At 33.2% G+C, this 19,525-nt stretch overlaps 1 long non-coding RNA gene across 1 annotated transcript in view; it reads left to right on the forward strand.

The window, feature by feature from the left end:
• Nucleotides 1-13,247, forward strand: part of LOC119190942 — a 74,924-nt gene extending 61,677 nt beyond the window's left edge. Inside the window, exon 3 of the long non-coding RNA XR_005113302.1 lies at nucleotides 13,148-13,247. This is a non-coding gene — a long non-coding RNA (uncharacterized LOC119190942). The remainder of the gene's footprint in view (nucleotides 1-13,147) is intronic.
• The last annotated feature ends 6,278 nt before the right edge of the window (nucleotides 13,248-19,525 follow it).

Genomic DNA, 19,525 nt, shown 5'->3' on the forward strand with positions numbered 1-19,525 from the left:
TAGTACCGTGCATATTTCGCCAGAAACTAGTTTTATAGAACATTATAAACTTGGTATCTTGTAATAAAGTTATCTTGTAAAAGTCCAATGCTAACAACTGCAGTTTATTCGAAATAAAAAAATATGGTTCGCGTTTGCAGCAGAGTTTTCGTGTTTCAAATCTTTTTTACTTTTACTGCTCTCATCAATCTTGGCGCACATTCTCTTTAGAGTGGAATTCTTTTTGAGTTGTTGGAAAAATACTATCTATGGATCAGAAATGTTTTATCAAACCAATGTAGCGAAGATTCCTGGTTTTAATTACTTTTATATAAATAAAAATATAGACAATTTTGCCTTCGTGCACTGTTTATGAAAAACCCGCGTAGATTTCTTACACTATCGGACCCAATTTACAGGAAAAAATATATTTAATCAGGCATTTATTTTTCTGTAAATTTAGAGACAAAGACGCGAGCGCACCTACTCCTAAATAAAAATTCATAGTATCACGTCTCTATCCCAAAGGGGTAGGCAGAGACTATGTATTCCCATTTTGCACGATTCTTGCATACTTCTCGCGCTTCCTTCACCTCCATCAATCTTTTCATGCATTCTCGCCGGTTCAGGATACTTTGTACCTTAAATATTTTTGGTTGTTTTAAATATTTTAGGTAAAATTTTTGTTCTTATATTTATAAATGTAATTACACAATTTTCAAATGTATGAAATACATTTTAAGAGGCTAAACTATTAATTAACTACGATTATTAGGTATTATGTCATTCCGGAATGAAAGCTTGAAAGCTTTATTTATTCAACGATTAATTATGCATGTAACAATTCCAAGAGAAAACCGCTTTGCGTAAGCTTTGTGTTTCTATGCATTAATAATATACGTGGGTAACTGTGTTCTTATTCCAGTTGAAATATTATATAAAATATCTAGATTTATTTATTTATTCAGTATGTAATAAATACTACTTTTAGGAGTTTTATGTAACAAGCTGAAACTATATATTGTAACCACCAACTTTATGGTTTTTTTTTTTATTTGTTTTACTATATAAAATCCTTGATACAAATATTTCGGTTACTAAACACTATTTCTTATTTTCTGTTTACAATAATTTCAAAGATTTAAGTGAACGTCAGGAACAATTCAAGCGATGCAATGTTTTATTTTAATAAAGACTATATTTTTTAATTGTGAATGCGAAAGTTTTAGTGCAATTGGAAGTCGGTGAGCGGTTAAAAATAATTGATTGCTCTCGCCGCGATGTCAGGTCAAGGGCAATGCAGGAAAACACTATTTCTAATTGATGACGTCATGAGACCTCTGCCATACCAATCATAAAAATATTTCATTTGCTGCTTACTGTATTGAGGCACAAGGTCTTAAACTAGGATTATCCCTGTATCTTCAAATGTGAGTGCTGGCTGCTGACACCTCATCTCCACTTGCCTTTATTCCACTTCAATTTGAGATTAGCGCAAAATAATTTTCGAATATTTCAGAAAAGATTCCGTTTAGTGCTTAAAACTGAGTTTTTGCCACTCCTTAACTGCATTTAGGGATTCTGCCATAGAGCAGTCCTGGATTTGTATACGCCATATAGGCCGCGGCCTCTTTCAGAGGACGCTCAATCGATTTAATTAATCATTCCTTTTTTTAACTTTAATGCCTTCCATAATACAAAAAACATACATACATACATAAATCTAACTATATGGGGCTGCGGAAATAAAATGGCCTACACTCATAAAAAATATAAATCCGACACTGCCATGGAGAATTACCTCAAATTTTGAAAAATTGAATAAATTGCAATGTATTTTGAACAATATACGTAACTAGCACGAACAAACGCGTCTTTAACAAGCCGCTGGAACATTTGGGAGTGTGGAAGCTGCTCTGGATACCGAAACAGGTCAAGGCCTTTGTATACATTGTTAGGCATATGTATGCCTAACAAACAAAACATCAGCTTATTTAAAATTGATATGCATGATTTGACTTAGGCAATATTTAATTGAATTCTATTCAACGGTAATAATGTAGCATTATCGCCTTACATAAGCCAACAAGTTGCCCAACTATTAACTAACATATCAGAAGGTTTTGTTTAAGAAATGGAAGGATGTGCATTCATGGTATTCTCCTGATAGTCATATTGTTCCGCTTTATACTACAAACTGTGAACACACTTCTTTTTAAACCTAAGCTCAACTATGCCACTATAATTTCGTTGTAATTGTGAATATTCAAAACTGTATAAAAAATTAAATGACTCGCTTGTTCTTTTGATTATCTTCAGTTCTAAAAAACCAACAATTAATTGTAATAAGCCTATTTTATGGATTTTATCGCTGTTCTTTATAATTTTTTCCCGATGTTTCGAAGACTTTGCAGCCTTCATGGTCGCGGGGGGATAATATAAAAAACCACAACAAAATTCGTAAAATTGTTTTATTTCAATGTCTAACATTCGCGTAAAGATGAGAAACAATTAGGCAAAAATAATAATTATTAAAATAAGAGAGTCTATTAAGCGTTTCGATTCACTCCACTATACGATTCTCAATTAATTATAAATTTGTTACCAATATTTCTATAAATGTTACGATTTGAATTATCGCATCGCGTGCGGGCATAGATATAGTAACCAAAATCCCTAATTCATTAATGCGGCTTATCAACGAGGCTCGCTTAGCAAACTGTATATTAAATTACTTTTGGGCTGTGGGCATAATTTGCTACTTAATTATTGACCAACACAGATTGATTAGGGTTTTATGAAAAGCAATTTACGGATTATACGCGTAGTGATTTTGGATTTATGGATTTATAAAATATTTGCGCCGAGTTTTCCTTTGGTTCATGTATGATAGTATTCTATACAATTTAGTACATTATTCATTGAATCAAGTTCCTAGTTTTTTTTTTACTTTTTTAAGCATAATATAGAAATAGAAGTTTTACGCATAAAATATGCTCACTTTTCCGAACGATTTTAAATACGCCAATAGAACAGCGTCACTGCGGCATAGATTTTTCAGCTGTATAGGCAAAACCATCTGCAAACTGGCTGTATTAAGTAGAAGCCACAGCACGTCGAGTGGCGCACGTTTTTCGGAATTACATATTAACAGGTCCGCTACAGCTGCAGTAGCCTTGTTTAGAATTCACCGCACGCCTACTCCACAATATGAATGGTATAAGTACATAACACATTGAATAAAACACTCACTCGAGGTTGATTTAGTGAGTGTTGTAGTTTTAAAAATGTTTTTGAGTTGAGCAGGTTAAATTAGATTTGTAATGTGGTTACTTTTATTAAAGAGAACAGCGTACTACATAGTACAGACAGCCACATAAATAGATGAATAAATTCAATTACGAAACGCCTTAAACTTTTGTGTTCGCATCAATAATCCGTTTTTTTTAGTCTAATAAACTTCAAATGGTTGACTTTATTTTAGAAAAGAAAAAAGGAATATTTCGATTGAATTGGATATGTAAAAGTGTTTTGATGTTTTAAAATTGTTTAGCTACTTTTGTGGTTGACTGTACTTTAATGTTTGCGGTGTGGTTTTATTTATTAAAATGAACAGTGCAGTACTATGTCTATTTTGTTATTTAAAGTTCTGCATAGCACCGCAAGATGGGGACAAGATTTGTAGCGTTTCAAACAGGCAAAAATGTGATATTTGTTGCCCTTTGGCTATATTTAAAAAATCTTGCAAACTCTATAATATTTTTAATAACAGATATGTTATGACGAATGGAATAACATTGATCGTAATGTATTATGATAAAATACATAAAATAAAACGCTTTATTCATCACGTAGGCGAACATAGTTGCACTTATTATAAGTCAAGGTAATATAATAATGATATTAACACGATGTATCTTCGAATATATCCTAAAGTTCACAACGAAGAGCGAGCAATGTCAATACAGGTAAACTGCCATTGCAGATTATTTTTTAATAAATCTGCGCGGAAATATTTTGCAGCTTGACATTCAAAGTGGGTTGGAATGAAACTCGAAACATTTTTTGGTACATTTGTTTTTTATTATTATGTATGTATGCGAATATGTTTAATTAAGCTTTATAATATCATAAAACAGAAAAGTTATTTTATTGTATAAGTACAAGATACTCTTTTTTATTGCCTTTAAGTCTTCCCTTTTTTTTATATTTTTATACATATTTACTTAGAGTAGATTTATTTGTGTAATGCAGATTAGTCTAATTTCTTGAATTCCAGACGCCACCTGACTAATCTTAAATATTTAAATTCAAACCCAATTCTTACCAAACGAAACTAATCATTCAGACAGACATTACCAGAATACCCAATTGTAAATATTAAAATTCTAATACTATTTCTAGAGGCTCAGGAAATTAATATACTGCCAATATCTTGAGTTTATATTATGCCTTCTGAATACCATAAACTACTCTCGGTTACTTTTGACTTGTACAACTGAACTGTTTAACTGAAAGAGGTATTTACATTGTCTTTCTACTCGTTTGTACCCACAGCAATGATAATTTTCATGTACATTTGTGTAAGGAAATATTGCTATCGTAAAGAAATAATTTTCCAAAAAATAACCCTCTCAGCTCAATTTTGGTCAGGAGCTCAATTCCAACGGTGATCAGCCTGATACGCAGGAGATATTATAGTGCACAAGTGCGCGCTAAACACGGGTGCACTCTCCATTTCTTCACTCTCATAGTCCGGTAAGACGGCAATCTGAAAATAAAATATACCTACTATATGTTTGTTGACATTCAAAATTAAACACAACTCTAAAAGTCAATTAACTAATATTTTATTTAATACAGTTCTGTCGAAAATACACACGCGCGCACTAGTCCTAACCAAATATCTAAATAATCACATATGGTAGCGCGAAATTAATCCCTTACTCAGCAAATAACGCATTTAGCGACATGGGTAAATGAATATAGTGCAACTAACTTTAGTTATGTTGGAGTCTATGAGGTAGTTTTATAGTATAACACGTAAACCAAAAAATCGCCCGTTATAAAAGTCTAATTGCGTATTTTTCCAGGATAAAATAGCTTGTCTTATGGTTCATATTATATACTCCGTACTAAATTTTATCGAAATTACGTTCAATAATTCGTCAAACAGTGAACGGGCGAGACAGCGACGCGAAACTAGGCACTTATAATGTACTAGTTAATGTAGATTGTAGAATATGTCACCTAGGACTTATTAATAAATCCATGTCACCTTTGATTAAAATTTCAAGTAGATAATGTATCGAACTATGTAATAAATGAAGCTTAAGATATCTTTTAAGAGCTTATTCTCAGCTGAGTCGGTGCTATTGCATAAACATAAGTCAGCTGTCAAAATTTGTCAAATATACTCACAATGTTATTTGGCATGATGTTTATTAGTTTAGTAGAAATTTATGAAATAGCCACATCTTAATACGCAGACCTTAGTTCGATAGAGTTTCATCTGATATTGCACTTGAGAGCAAAACTGAGTTGTACTCTTGGCGTTCGACTTCACATAGAGCTGGCCATCAATTACTCGTCGCTACCCAGCCCTGTCCGTTGTTAGGCGAAAGCAGAACCAATAAGGTTCTGCCGGGAAAGCAAACACATAGACGAACAGCGTTACTTTAAGATTTAAAATATTAGTATAGAAGTAGCAAACAGCCTAATTGGGAGTGGAATTGACTGATGAGACTGATAAAATAATAAATTATCGTATATAAACGGAGCGAGTTTTTATTAGGAATTACACGAGTTGAAGCATGAACGAAGACAGAGCGTACAGTATTTCGTTTTTAGAAGAAACCTATGCAGTCACAATAAACTACATTAACAAGGAGGTTGCGTTCATATTTCTTCAGAGACGAATGTCCGCAGTTTCAAAACCAAAAGGCATGCACTTTTGATTTAACTATAAAGTTATGTGTGTATTCTTTGTGAATTATCACTTATTTTAACGGTGAAGGGAAACATCCTGACGAAACCTGCAGTATAGCTTAATAAAGTATCTATATTATCAAACTAGGTATCGATATTCACAAATATGACGTAATGCATAAGCTATTAGAATAATTATTGCGTTAATTACTAAATGAGTTCGCTGTACGGTTTTCAATATCTAATAAAATTGATTGAATACATAAATTAGACTCTATTCATTCAGCACACGAAATCATTTTAATACGTTTTTATAGCACATAAGGCCCACTATTCTTTGGCTAACTTTTACATATTGGCAACTTATCTGCGTCAAGTAGTAGAATCTGAATAGAACAATTCGATTCCATTTCAAGGAATATTGAACTATAACACCACTATGCTATACAGTTCAATCCAACACCGTATTGGTTTGTGGCTTCTAATAGCCGCATCGGATAGTCTTTTGAAACTATTCAACAAGCCCGCTAACGGGTCTAGTTCCCTGTAATCAAATCTAATAAGCTGTTGCTTAGAATTCTTGGTAGGAGAGTGTTATTAGTTTTCCCCAGGCGTCGGGTAAAGTTGACCCGATAGGTCATTTTCTATTAGAATTGAATGAGACAGATTATTCTACTAACTTTGACCTGAAGGTATCCGTATTGATCTGTCTGTGGGGCGGCTTTGATTAATTCGTTAATCTTATTGGTGTACGTCGTTTATAATAGTTGAAAAATCATAGTTCATAAGTAATATATAATAATTGTGCGTTCAGTATCCTGCCAGAATTTAGCAGTTTATTTCAGATTTAGTTCTAAATGAATTGCGAAAATTTATATAAATTGTAAATTGCGTATTGAATATGGTCTGTCGCTGTTAAACAAATATCGCTAACATCCAAATAAAAAGAGTGCGGCGCAACGCGATCCGTTTAACAGCGTTTATAATCTCATTGCCAGGCAACGATGCCTACATAAAATATTTGTACAAAGTGTAAATCTGATTGACTCCGGGAATTCAACTGCGAGTTGTATGTAGGGTATGTAGCTCATTAAAAACCGCCAACAAAATTATCAAATTATGTTAATTAAAACAATAAAAAAATATATTAACACAAACCCCCTTATTCATAGACGTTTTCATCTAAGGATGGAGTAAAGCTGTGATAACAAGTCTGATTTTCAGTGCTGTCGGCATGGCAGCCTTCGCAGTGCATAGACATAGGGCCATTGTGATTGGTTAATATTGAGATTCAACAATACCTATATAAAAAAATCCTTAGATAAAAAACAATAAGGGGGTAAATATTTAACACATCTTTTAATTTAATACACACTAGGTTCTTGAATTGTAATTTACAATGAAATAAACACAAGATACAGTATTTCATGTACACGATGTTTTTAATGCAATGGCCGCGGGCTAATTGCCAGCAGATGGGTTAACGCTGAGGCTAGTACATATATTCTTACTGTCCTGGGTGTTCATTCATCTGCAATCGACACACACTACCCGACAGTTCATGAGGAAGACAAATTGACATTGGTATGGGGGAGGATATTAATTAGGTCTTTGGCAATCATTATACTATAATATATACGCATTTTAGTATATATATAAAATTCTATAGTATTTTATATTTAAGACAATATTCGGCGATGGTAAATCTTATCGCTCTTTTTTTGTAAATTGGGAGGGAATAAGTAGTACCTACTAATAGCATTCAGATGAAGTTTATAGCATAGCTAGTTATGTAATAAGTTGTTATTAAAATTATTTTAAATATTTCCACATTGTTATAAAGCAACATAAGATAGATACGTGAAAATTAATACTATATAAATATAATTTGCTAATTTACTGACTAGAGTGTGAAAGGCAACAGATTATATTACGATTTGAACAGTTTATCAAAATATCTTTACATCTCCTGCTGCATTATGAAACACCGGAGACGCCGACACACCTACCACAATATCTCTTTGTACCCGTGTTATTTCGTATGTAAATAGGTGACATAAAGGAGATGCCACTATTGTGTTCGAGCCAGAGTATCATACACAGAACATACTATTATTACTGTATAAATGTAGTTCACACATTTGTAAGGTACGTCTCTAGTATATTTGGGTAGATAGCGCATTGTTCATTTTAGTTGCAAGTAAGTCCGGTTTGAAAGCTTTTATACCAGTTTCGCCGGCGTAAAAATCCTTTCCCGCTTTAAAAAAAACTTAAGACGCCAGCGCTATCTCTTTAAAAATCAGATGAAAATAGTCCATTATTTATCATGGGACCAAATTACTGGAAAAAGTAACCTATTTGTTTATCCAGGACATGGTCTAAACATGTGATAAATTTTATCCAAATCCGTTCAGCTGTTTCTGTGTTTACTTCTAGCAAATGGAAATGTTCGCATTTATAGTATTAGTAAACTAAAGTAAGTAAGATGTAAGATAAGAACCGGGTAATATTTTGATAGCTCAGTTGGTAGAGCGGCGGACTAGTTGTTTATACTAAACTAATATGTGTGTTTTGGCCGTTAGGACATCATATTTTAAGATGACAAGCGTAGCAGTTCCATACAGTATTTCTGACATAATTGATATGAGTTTGAATCCTGTGAGAAAACTCTTTAAGCTCTAATTTAAAAGAACTATATATTTCCGAAAAACATTAAGCCACCTCAAAATTAATGGAAACAATTTCCGCAGAGTCGATCAGAATACTTAACTAGAAACTGTAAGTAAAACTCGTTAAGTTGAATCTCAAGTGAGTGTTTGATCTCATTTAAAAAACTCATTTATCAGGTACCTAACTCTAACAGCTTAGCGGAAGAATTACTGGCACACAGGTTGTTACTGGCGAATGTAACAAATTCTAAAAAGAGAAAAAAGCCAAGTGCGCGTTGACATGGGCCAAGGGTTCTGTACAAATTTGTAGGTGCGTCATCTCAGTATATAATACGAAATATGTAAATTCAAACTAGACGAACTTAACTTTGTCGTTCAATCTCTAGAGACGTTTATAGCACCGGCGGTAAATAACAAGTTTGTAATAGTAAATTCTGACATATTTATAATTAAAGGACATAATATTTAAGGTGTTCAATTTTTTTTTCTTTACGTTTGGTGTAAAGACATTGCTTCTTACCAAATTTCATTATTTTTGGTCAAAAGGAAGTCCCGGTTTTGATACCATTGTAGAATCGCAAAGTATGCGATATAAACGGTCATATCTTTTGATCGCTTCGACTTACAAGTTTGATTTTTTCATAGCTGAAAGAGAACGTAGACTCGAATATTTGGTATAAATTTCAACGTGATACCTCTATGCCTGTGAAAAAAAGTTATGACAGACAGAGGGACAGCAAAGTGATCCTATAACCGTTCCTTTTGAGGTACGGAACCTTAAAAAACCTAATTGAATTTAAAACTGTGTGATCGAACTGAGTTTTGGGTATAATGTTCTGAATTTGAATTTCGATTCATAAACGCGATACCTTTTCACGTTCACCAGCAAAAACCTAGTGCATTTTTTTTAAATACAATTTTTATAAAAATATGTTGAGGATCAAAATTGGGGGCTTATAAGTAATTCGTTTATACTTAATAAATTACATAGCATGTAGTTACACTTTAACCGTATTTCCTAAAGTAACCTTTTACCCTAACAGTAGTTAATTAAACTCACCCACGGTGTACCCTTATTTCAAAGTGTATATAACATATATAAGGCCACCCGGTAAATGACAAGGCAGTGTCTTTGATTATAATATAGTGTACGCGCATTCGTAACTGCCTAAATTGACGGATGAAAAAAAATCTATACAAAACATAACAAATATTTTTAGTTACAATCTAACACAGTGTCTTTCAGAAATCGGAAATCCTTAGGTGACCATTAGACGGTTATTCCACAGTTCAATTCGTAAACTTAAAATATATTACGAAAAAGGGATTTACCAAATATTACTTATCAGACCAACAATCCACATCACAAGATTAATCTATCATCAATTATAGCAAGTCATAAATTGAACTGATGCTATACTGAACGTATAATTACCATACTCCAAAACACTCTCAAAAAATTGACTGACAACACACTGGAATCTGACAATAATTTAGATGTAGAGCTACGGCCCTATTTATTTATGGGTGAACCCCAATGGATTCCTGCGGACGCGAGAATATTTAGAGAACTGGTTTATCAATATATATTTTATACCAACATACATAATATAATCAACATTGAAACACAGACACAGAAGTGACGGATATTATCCCTCGAGTTATTAAATTACCTTCAACAAATTTTACTTGACCATATCACATGGTAAGCTAGGTGCAGTTATTTTACTTGTATAAGTTTTTATTTACCAGTTTAATCAGATCAAGAGCGTACGAGATATTTTGCTATGATATATTTAAAGGCTGTAAGCCACCTATGAAAAGCTAACGTAATGGAAAAGAATTTCAAAATTTCAACACAAATATATTTGAAAGTAAATACGTACATATTATATAAATGTAACTGAATAATTAAACCTGCGTCATGAAAGATTAAACCAAAACCCATTCAAATAAAACCTCTCTGAAAGCGAGGTTATGAACAGTTTTAAAATTTTACAAACGACACAAGTTAGTATTTTATTAAGCGCAAAATAATACAGCGTCCCGCTATAACTGGGCAGGGTGCGGGTGTCGGAAGCCTCTATTAATCTCAAGGGAGGTTGGATACTGTGTCAAGGAAACTTATTTTCTACATAAAATATACATTCTGTGAAGTTTTACATTGCGCTTTTTGCGTAAGTTCGGAGTGCTCGTTATATTTTATGTTTAAACTCATCAGGCTCGTAATTTTAGGAGTATGTAGCTTAGTTGACAACGCATTTAGCGATCTCTGCACGTATTGGATTCAAATTCGGGGAACAGTAAATATATATTTGGTTTTCTCCGAGATTCAGACTTCAGCGAGCACGTAATACTGTGGGTTCCAATTGGTGCCAAGTGCTCAATTGCGCCTATTGTAAAATATATTCAGAATTCACTCCTAAACCTCAGCTGCTGTTAGCTACCCTTATAAATTATCGTTACTTATCTATTTATAGTTAACGCGAATTTTAATTTTAAATAAAAATACATAATGTTCAATTTTCTTCAAACCCCATAGGTTCCATTTATATAATTTTATGTTTTCGTTTTTGAAATTTATAGTCGCTTCGCATTGCGTCATTATTCTCTTTTAAACAGTTATGACAACGACATTCAAATTAAGTTATTACGTTGTATAAAATAAAGTTGTAATCGGAATGTATTCACACTCATTCATTTTGGACTAAAATACCTAGTATGCTTTAAAGGATACTTTATATAAACACATGGATAATGTATCGCGTTACCTCATTATTCTAATCGTATTTCATATTTTCTCCCACAAGACTTTTAAACAACATTATGTAAATGTTATGATAATGTAATTTGAAGTAGTTATTTACTTTTTTAAATTAATCAAAATTTAACCTTATTGCATCCGAAATTGCGCAGTTAAAATTGCAATTACAGGAAGCTTTAGATTTTGTTTCAATTTCTTCTTGTATAATGTACGCAAGAATAGCCTTTAATGTAAAGGTAATTTGGGGGAGATTGTTTTGTGTGACAAAGCACCGTAAGACCACAAGCTTTAAGTGTTACAGGAGACTAGGTTGATTGACGAACATTTACTTAATGCTGTTATCAAACAAACATTAAAATACTTGTAGATGACGCGCAGACGTTGTCATTTATAGCATTGGTATAAATGTTTATATGTATATAAGTCATATGAATTATCAGTCAGCTGTACCTACAATAATATAATGTTCTGAACGGCCATTACAATATTCATTTTTGTATAAGCGTTTTGATATATCTTCACTCTAAGGTTATATTCGATTTTAAATAAATAAATAAATCTTGTTGCTACGAAACGTTACACTAAACTAGCTAAAATTGTCTAAGCAACTCACAGTTTTTTGTGTACGCGACAAAGATCTGAAGACTGTTGTTGAAATCGTTAACGCAGTTGTCAGTTTCAAAGTGTAGTATTTCTTGGCAAGCAGAAAGCCTCGCCTGCGCGATGCCTTAAAACCAGCACTCCGCCAACTGAACGCACATACAGCGCGAATAAGACGATTTGGCAAGGCTGTACAGATTATAATAAATTATGGAAGTTCTCGCCACTGACCAGATGTTTACTTCCAGGCGTTTTGCCAACTTTCTAATTTTTGTAATTCATAACACCGCTGCGTGTAAATGTGCCGCTTTTACGACTTGTAGGTGTAAAATAAGTTATAAGGCTTAAATGTGTTTTATGAAGTAGAAAATGGTGATAGGATCTTGGTCAATTCGAAAAGCAAAATGGGAATGTAGGTGAAATAAGCACGCAAGAAAATATTCTTATAGTAAACTAAGTCAAAGTTAGAAACAAATATTTGTTCTATTATAGTATTCAAACTTTGGAAACTCCTGTCCCAAATAGAATATTGTAACAAGATATTCCGTTTCCAAATATCTTGCAACACAACTTATCGGCATAAGAAATCACCCGAGCTATTATACTCCATCGATATTCAAATTGGGTCTAAACGAAACTATAGGGATTTAAATTTACCAGGAGCACTTCGGGGGCTATTGGCTTTTAAAGCCGAAACTCAATTAGTGGTAAAATTGGCCGCGCGCTGTTTCCGAATCGCTCGGGTCAAGGATTGTGTTGCCAGTGTGTATGATACTTGTCGAGTTTATCGTATAGTAGGCTCATGTTAATATACTGAATTGTGTGCACCGATATGTTATTACACTCGAAAGTGAGACCGTTGGAACCACTAATTGCGCCTCTCCTATCCCTCTTTGGTAAAACAAGACCCGAGCGCGTGAGTGTACAACGTAAAATTTAAAAACTACTAATAGACTACGAGTTATTATTGATTTTAATGCAATATCGGGCACCAAACATGAGTTTAAATTATGTACCTTGAGGTCATCTAAGACCTGCGTTAGTAGAAAACTCTAACATGTTACAACCTCTTTAGATGACGTTATTGAAACAAAACAACAGGGCAAACAATATTATATTGTTATTTATTGTACGTACAACACTAACAGGCCGTAATTCGTATACAAACTATTAAATAAGTTTGCAATGAAATTAACTTTGGTTGCAGGGACTTCGCCATCGTGGGAGCAGTTTGTGCGGGAGTCATTAGTGCAGGCGGCGTGGCCGGTCGCTCTAGTGGCGCCACCTAGGAGAGCCCTCACCGTGGACCATCAGTGAGTACATGACGTGATATTCTTTAACAAATCTGTTTAAAAATACAATAATAGCAATTAAACTGGAAAATACTACATTTATTTCTTTGATGGCAAATTTTTCTCTGATGATTGGAAAATCAGGCTATATAAATTACTTTAAGATTTGATACTTCCTAACCGTTGTGTATATTTGTTCTACCGACCCGATAACTCTTGTACTGTATGCTATTTGTGAAAGTTTTTAAATGGCCTTCTTGTATTTATGTACCTTTAATATTGTTTAATCTAGCTGTAAGTTTTCCGAAAATAATAAAATAAATTGATTGATATTGTTCATAAGATTAATACAGATTGTGGATGACAAAAAAATATTTATGCAATTTAAAAAACAGTTAATATAATAAATCAAACAACTAGGGTACGATATATTTGCGGCTAAGCTTTGCTATTGCCTGTTGATTATTTTATAGAAGTTCCTAATAAGCATATGATGATATGGATATTAATAGATGAATAATAATTAATTATTTCGAAATACATAAAATGGGAATATTTATTATAGGACAGCTTAATTTCACAAACATTTATACATTATTTAAATATTTTAGACGGAGTTTACACCCACAGTTTTTAGTCCAATACTAAATGAAAATATTTTTACCCAAATAGAAATGTGAACATGCTAGCGTTAACTTGATATAATTGAACGAATTCATTTCGGCATCCGCATTGGTGGTTTTTGAGTTAGTTTATATTTTTGAATTATTTGTGTTATGTTTCTGTAACCATGAGCCTCACAGACCAAAAATTCATATAAATCTAAATCATATTATTATAGAAATTATTTGACACATTGAAAAATAAGCCGATGTGATTGTTTATAATGTGATGTGATGTAATAAAATAAATATTTAAGAACGGACAACGATGATTCACTGGCCCTTTTCAAGTCTGAAACAATGAATTCAGTTTCAAACAAAGAGATTCGACAATCCGAGCGAGTACAGCTGCTGTTGTGGATGTCGATGTCATTTTATTTATCGATCCGATTACCCGCACGTAAACCCGAACGCGTATAGAACTATATGTATATTTATACGTATAGTAATAGTACGACACACGCGGGAAATGCGGATTTTCCAACAGACCATAACCATACGTATTCGGCCGCTACGCTCTTTGTTTAGGTGTGCTACACACAATTGTAGTAAATATGGAAAGTGTATAAGCAGCCTTATAACAATGATGTTTGTTAAAAAGGCGTAGATTCGTTATAAACAGTCTTCTAGTGGCACGCTAAAACTGAACTATATTAATTAGTACAATAGACATTATCATCGCGTGAACATCGATTAAAGTGTGTCGGCTAATGAATGTTCTATAAAATGTCCTATATGATATTAATGTAAATGATGACACGCTCTTCCGCTTCCACGTGTTATATTATAGGTTTTAATAATAATAATAAGATATCGACGTGTGCGATAATTTGTCGTTTTTAAAAACGGAGTGTAATACAGGTACCGATTTACTAATATTTACTTAAATGTATTTGCTTTATAATTTATCTGCTTTGTAATTAAATATGACACCCTTCGTTTTTATATATTTTCATATAAATAGGAACATCTATATGAAATTAAAAATGCTTATTGTAAAAACAACAAAAAACCACCGAAGCAGTTTCGGCCGCAAAATGAACGTTGAAATGAACAAAGCATTAGCGACCGTCCATTTTGTTTTTTCGCTACAATGTTTACCGTTCACGTGGATGAATATGAATAAAAACATAGGATGTATGGAAAGTTTCTTTTATACAACTCATAAAAAACCGTTTCCGCGGCGAGTGTAGGCATCGCAAGAGCTCTTTGTGTCACCCTTTTAAATAGGTTGCGAGCGTTTGAATGAGTGAACTTTAATTCGAAATTCGTATTAAAATCTTATGATACGGAAGTCAATTACAAACGAGTAAAATGGGTGAAATTGTAATTTACATTGTTATATTTCAAGATACAGATTACGAATACTGGAATGTTGCTTAATTTGCTCGAAGTTTCGAGTTTGGAATTAAGGAGTAATTATTTAACTATTAATTAAGGAGTAAGAAGATAAAGTTTTTATTATAATATAGGTAATAAATCGGAGATTCAACTTTATGCTTTCACTTTAGTATTCATGTAGAAAACCAGGCGTTGCACAAACTCTGTCAACCGGTTGCTGAAAAACAATATACTACATACTATGAAGCATTAGCCTACCAACTGTTTCATAAAAGTCTAGTGTTTCTCGACAATAAGTTGCAAGTTTCGGGCGGTGTCTTAGAGAAACGGGATCCACAATAATCTACATTAACTTAAACTAGCGCAGTGGAAGGATGCGTCTATCCTTTAACTTCCTTCCTTCACGGAATTCAATTGAATATGCAATTTCGAAAAGGGCACATGTCTGAAAATGTAAAATGTTTAGCAAATGGAAAGAACTTATTATTTTCTAAAGTAATATAAAAATATATATATTGGGTAACAATTTGGATACAATTAGCAATAAAAAATTACGGAAGTTTAATTGTTAATTGTTTTTAGATACATACATTTCTAGATATTTTATATTTATGAGATTTGCCCTTTTCGAAATTGCATATTCAATTCAATTCACTAGTTCCACTGCGGATTGTTGAACGGTGCCAGACAAGTGGTGTGCCAGAATACTAAGCCTAACTCTGACACGGGCAGCGCTGTCGCATAACCGTATTCTGTAATCCGAGATTGACGGCTTAACGAAGCGTTGCTCGGGTTTGGAAAACCGTTGTGTTTAAAGCGTATGTAAAGGATTTTGTAAAACAATACAACTAAAAGATACGTACAAAACCTTCGTGCTTTTAGTAGGATTACCATAAACTGCGACGCGTCCTGATGAATGGCTAGATTATAATTGAATTATAAACAAATTGCTTGCTCGTAATGCCAAGCATACCAGCATTAATATTTTATGGCAGTTCACAACCCAGAATTTTGACACTAAGGTTTCAACGGCCAGTTTGTGCACTTTTAATTAGCTTGATCTGTATGTATTAAGAAAAAAAACTTTATTCGAGATATGAGAATAGAATTCGGAACATATCCTGGCCGGTAACACGCGTCACAACGCTTCGATGCTAAGCCATTTAAAATTAAGATTGTGCTTTCCAAGCATATCTGATGGCAATTAACATAACCGTAAATAATTCTAAAACGAAAATACAATTAATTTAAATCCAAAGATATCCGATTTGTAACGAAGAAGTTTCCAAACAGGTCATGGAAAGGATTAAACTTCGAACGCGTTTCTAATAAATTTAAATTCGGGAAAATAAATTGAGATTTGATTTGTTTTTGCAATGCAAATAAAGAAGTTACGAATTATATTTTACTGAAGTCTTATGAATTAATTAAAGACCTTTTTTAAAGTAGTAGATTATAATTCTCGAGCGCAAAATCAAAGATAGAACCAATATCTAAATTGTCAATTTATATATTACAACGCCTCACTCATACGTTGCAATTTTCTACAATATAGATTAAAAATAAAGCATGTAAGATGCAAATTCTATTCATACGAATAAAATTTACAGCGCCAATGACAAGCTTCGCACAAAGACGCAATGAATGAATGGAAACAAATGGAACGGAATAGAAATAAAATTTCTCTCACTCACAACACAATCATACGCAGGACCGGCTCGTATATTTTACGATCACTGAAACAGACATTATACGAAATGGAACCTTAATAAATCACGTCCTTAACATATTTTATGTTTTAAACCCTTTTCTAATGTTTTAAAATCCTTTTTATATCTTAAACATAATTCGTGTGAACAAAACATGTTATTAATGTGATGATTATTTGCTGGCTTGTTTTTTAGTATTTCCCATATATATTACATTCGTGTAAATTAATGTTTAAGACGTTTTGTAAAATACTTACTCATATTGGTAGGCAGAGAAAGTTTGTGTGATCCGCAAACACTTGGTTTGGGTCTGTGTGTTGTGTGGTTGAAAGTCCCTCATAGTTTCTAATACCAACGGGACGCAGGGTACTTTAATCTGAGGTCAGGACTGGGTTTAATTTAACTAGGGATTATATTTTATTAATAATATCAACTCTGTATTATATTATGTCCCACTGTTAGGCACGGGCCTCCTCTACTACTGAGAGGGTTTAGGCCTTAGTCCACCACGCTGGCTTATTGCGCATTGGTAGACTTCTCAGATATGCAGGTTTACTCACGATGTTTTCCATCCTCGTTACAGCAAGCGATAATTCACAAATAATACACACATCATTTTTTAGAAAAGTCAGAACTGTTTGCCTTTGTTTTTTGAACCTGAGGACATTCGTCTCGGCAGTCCGTTCCACACCATCTAGGCTATCGCTGCTGTATATAATATTTTATTAACTAGTTTTTAATTTTACTTTACACATCTAACGGAACCACAAACCGCTTGCATATTAAAAATTTTATCCAGCAATTAATTCTGACACTCGCGGTCAGAGTATTTTAAGCGAAGCCGCAAGCCAGAGCTTTGAAAATGTATGCAGATATTTACATGTACCTACGCGTGTACAATCACTGGCGGTGCGGAAATTAGGTGTGCTGTGAACGTTGGGTAACGTGACCAGACAGCTAATACGACCGAAGTTTACCCACATTATGCACTAGGCCTTACAATCACAAACAATTTCCAAATATTCTTGTATAACTGTAATAATAGTAATAAAAAGCAAGCCTAAGTGGCACTTTTTGCTTGACTTTGTAAGCGGGATTATAATTCTTATTCCCAACACATAAGGAGCATAATAGTGTGTTTGTAACATAGGATCGTTTCAGCTGTTGTTTCGGTCGTTACGCTGTATTGTATATCTAGGAATTATATTCGTGAAAGATCTGTAAGGCTTTTTTGTGGTTGGACGATGTAATATAGATTCAATAATGTAGATAATTTTAAAAAGTATAAATAATAGACAGTGATCGTTTTGAAATTAGATCTTTACGAAGAATAAAAAGGTACTTACTTAATACTTATTGCATTATATTGCTCGATTTAAATTAGGGGAATGTAATGTTGTAATTCAAGATTAGGTAGAAGGTTTATTAGCATTAGCCTGTACTACTGCACAGGCACACGGAAAAAAGTTAATATTGTATTAAAACCATATAGAGCTTTTAAGTTTATTTGGGTTCCTTATAAATTATTTTATTGTTGGTAAAATCACATGGAATCAAGGTTTTTTTGCATTATTACACACGCTTTCCTAACGTTCCGATTTTCTACCTTTTATATCTAGTCATTCCCTTAGAGGTGTTTGTTAGAAGCTCCAACTGTGGAAACTGCATTAGCTGACCAAGCAATCTTGTTCGTGATTGTAATTATTGAACGAATTGGATTTTATGAAGAATTCCTAAGATTAGCGCGTTCTAAAAATAAACAAACTCTTGAGCTTTATATATGAATGTAGAATATAATATGATATGCTTTGTATTAATATGTATTACCCAAGAGGGTATCTGTTGTAACTTGTAACATTCATGTCGACGTAATGTGTTATTTGTATGTGCATCAGATTGTCTCCGGCGTGCCGTGTGTCGTGTGTTGTGTAGGTGTAAAGGCCGGCAAATCAGATCGTGTCAACAGCCGCAGACAAGCAATCCAATCATGGCTTAGTGCCGTGTGGCTGTGTATAATTTATTTGGTTCTTTGCCTCCTGTTATACAAAACAAATATATAGTAGGTACATATATAAAACACCTTCATATAATGATTTCTTATGTTTACGCGAATGTTAGATATTGAAATAAAACTATTTTGCGGATCTAATCGCATTTTTTTATATTATAATTTTCCCCCGATGTTTCGAAAACTGTGGAGCCTTCGTAGTCATGGGGCGGACTAAGGTATTGGTCACCCGAAAAGCCAAACGTATACTTTTAGTAAAAAATGCTATTTATCAAAATGAACAAGTAGATATTTTTTTAAATAAGATCTGAATCAGACATCAGACAACATAGTACTATGTTGTTCCAAGAGAATTTTGATCTTATTATTTATGATTATTGTCACATAAGAATTTAAAGAATTCATATTAATATCAATAGCCTGTAAAATATAAGGTAATCTTAACCATTCAAAACAGAAAATATTTAAGAATAGAGCAATTAAATACATAAATGATTGCACTTACAGTATAAAATATAATTCTGAGAAAAGAAATCGTCGCGACATTTGGGCGCGGAATACAAATGGATTTTA

Source organism: Manduca sexta, chromosome 28 (genome assembly GCF_014839805.1).
Source record: "Manduca sexta isolate Smith_Timp_Sample1 chromosome 28, JHU_Msex_v1.0, whole genome shotgun sequence".
In the NCBI taxonomy this organism is placed as follows: domain Eukaryota; kingdom Metazoa; phylum Arthropoda; class Insecta; order Lepidoptera; family Sphingidae; genus Manduca; species Manduca sexta.